Source organism: Solanum dulcamara, chromosome 2, assembly GCF_947179165.1.
Source record: "Solanum dulcamara chromosome 2, daSolDulc1.2, whole genome shotgun sequence".
In the NCBI taxonomy this organism is placed as follows: Eukaryota; Viridiplantae; Streptophyta; class Magnoliopsida; order Solanales; family Solanaceae; genus Solanum; species Solanum dulcamara.
The window spans coordinates 54,990,526-54,993,679 of NC_077238.1; positions in this window are offsets into that span (position 1 = coordinate 54,990,526).

Sequence of the window (3,154 nt, forward strand, 5' to 3'; positions counted from 1 at the left end):
ATACTTGGTCTTAAAAACCCTTATCCAACTAATCCTTCAATTCTTCTTTCAACTCCTTGAGTTCCGCTGGAGCCATATGGTAAGGAGGAATAGATATAGGTTGGGTATCGGGAAGGAGATCTATGCTAAAGTCAATCTCCCTTTCAGGAGGAACACAGGGCAAATCATTGGGAAACACGTCAAAGAACTCATTAACTATAGGGACCGACTCAAGCGTAGGAGTTTTGGAGTCAATGTCCCTAACTCACACAATATGATAAATGCACCCTTTGGAAATCATTCTTCGACCCTTAATACATGAGATGAATCGACCATTAACTTCTGAATTATTACCTTTCCATTCAAGAATAGGATCATTAGGGAAGTGAAACTTAACCACACAAGTTATATGACATATAGATGCGTAAGCGGCATGAAACCAATCCATACTAAGAATGATATAGAAGTCATTTATATCAAGTTCAACAAGGTCACATGGAATGACTTTGTGCAAGAAACATATACGATAATTTCTATAAGCTCTGTTGGCTAGTACCGAACCACCAACTGGAGTATAAACCGAGAAAGGTTCTATTAACACTTTAGGGCATACATCAAACCTCATAGCAATGTAAGGAGTAACAAAAGACAAGTTGGCACCCGGATCAAGCAATATATATCAAAGTTAAAGACTCATAATATACTCATGACCACGTTGGGAGCCTCATCGATTCCTCTTGCCTAGCATGAAGACCATATAATCGGTTGTTACATTCGCCATCCTTAGGTTGAGCTTGGGCGCCTTATCACACTTGGCCTCCTATTGGACGACCATCTCCACCCTTGTTATCTATAAGAGGGCATTGGGATCTCTTATGTCCCATCTTTCCACATCCATAGCAAGCATCCGTTCCCATTAGGCACCTTCCTCTATGATGCTTTCCACACTTTGCACACTTTGGAATAGAACGGTTACTAGAATTTGTACCTCCTTCACCTTGAGCTTTAGGGTATGGTACCCTATCCTTAGAAAACTTCCTCCCCGAGCTTTAGCCTTGATGAGTGCGTCCATTTCTACCAATGGTCCTAGCATTGGAGAACCCACATTCATACCAGGCCCTCTTAGAATCCCTCATCCTCATTTCTTTAAGATTTTACCCTTCAATTTATTTGGCAAAAGTCATGAGCCAAGATATGTCCATCTTCTTAACAAGCAAAGCGGTGTGACATTTCTTAGAAACCAAGTCGGATACCCCCGATATGAATTTACTCTTTCGGGAACATAGATTGGCAACCATTGAAGGAGCATACATGGATAGCTTAGTAAACTTGAGGGCATAGTCCCTCATCCCCATGTTGCCTTGTTGAAACTTTATAAATGCCAACACTTTAGCCTCCCTTAACTCATGAGGGAAAAAGTGATCAAAGAAAGCAAGTTTGAAAGCTTCCCATTCGATAGGACCTTCATTCATCCTCTCAAACTTCCATTGAGTGTACCATAGTTGAGCAACACCTTTGAGTTGGTAAGATGCCAACTCCGCTTTTTCTTCCGAAGTTACCCCTATAATACTCACTATTTTGTAAACCTCATCAATGAACTCTTGAGGATCCTCATAGACTTTTGATCCAGGAAATTACGAAATATTCATTTATGCAAAGTCCCTAACTCTTGAGGATGGATTAGGAATATTAGGTGGAGCTACGATACCTTGGTTGGCTACTACTCTAGCTAGAATAGTGATAGCGGTTCAGAACTCCGCATTAGTCGCTTGGTCTGGTAAAGGACCATTGTCTTGAGGAGTTGGGGGAGCTTGAGCTTCATTAACATTCTCTCCCCTTAGAAATGGTGGTTTTCTTGGAGACATTATTTTTGAAAATCGCAAATAAAGACTATTAGGGAGAAGAAGTCTTAACGTAAACTCTATAGCATGACATAGATCATAAAAGAAGTGAGAATTCCTAAAATGCCTCAAATTCTCCTACACATAAGTGTGGCGCGGTTCACACCCATGAATTAGACTCTACTTGACGCGGTATGTTGGATACCCTAGGACACTTAGAAAACCTTGTGCTCTGATACTAAGTTTGTCACGACCCAACCTAAGGTGTAGTCATAACACGACGATCAAAACTCTGGAGGGATCCAACCAAACCTCTTGTATATATCATAAGCATACATAGGGTAAAAATATAAAAGTGTAAACATCATAATAAAGTCTAAACCATGAATAAAACTCTGAAAATAATTTATGACAACATAGACTCCAATGTGTGTCCAACTAGGTGCCTCTAAACATGAGTATGGGCAGGGGCTAGGATATGTCCCTATCTCACCCTCAAATTTTACGATGTAAACAAAAGTCTTTAAAAAGGAAAATAATAATCAACTTGAAACTAGTCCCCAGTCAATGAGGACTCACCACAACATAGTCGAATAGAGAACGCCTACTAGTTTTATGGACGATTAGGATTTTCAACCTCAACTCCTACATTATAAGACAATATAGGGAAAAAGTATGCATTAGTACGTTGGAATGTACTAAGTATGAGGGCATGACATGCAACATAAATCATGGAAATGCAAGGGTCAAGTAAATCACATGGTAAGATGGAATACATAAAGTCATGAGAAAATCATATTGACTAAAGCATTTAAAATCATAAGTTCAAAATCATAACAAACTTAAGAAATCATACATATGTGGGATAGGAACCATAACCGATAATAAGACCATGCGAGCTATAACATGGAATCCTATGATCCCCACATCGAGAAGGGGGAGGCTACTTTGCCAAGGTAGACTCCTAATCATAAACATGTGCTACTTGTGGATACATTAGCTAGGCCGTAAAAGTAGTCCTACGATGGCATGTAGTTATGAGATAAGAGACTTTATATAAGGACCCTTGCTTCGAGCCCCCATTTCAAGTCCACATTCGGTGCTAAGTCAAATCCCATGGAATACATACATAACATAAGATCTTAATTTCATATATCATATTCATGATCATAGACTTGAAATCATAGAATAGCTCATTTCCATAGCATACTTGTAATGTGAGAATTGTCCTTTCATTATTACAATCATATTTGCATAATTTATATAGTTAGGCCTTAGATCGCCTTACTTCATAACTTTCATAAAAAACCATAATTTGAAACATACTTACAATT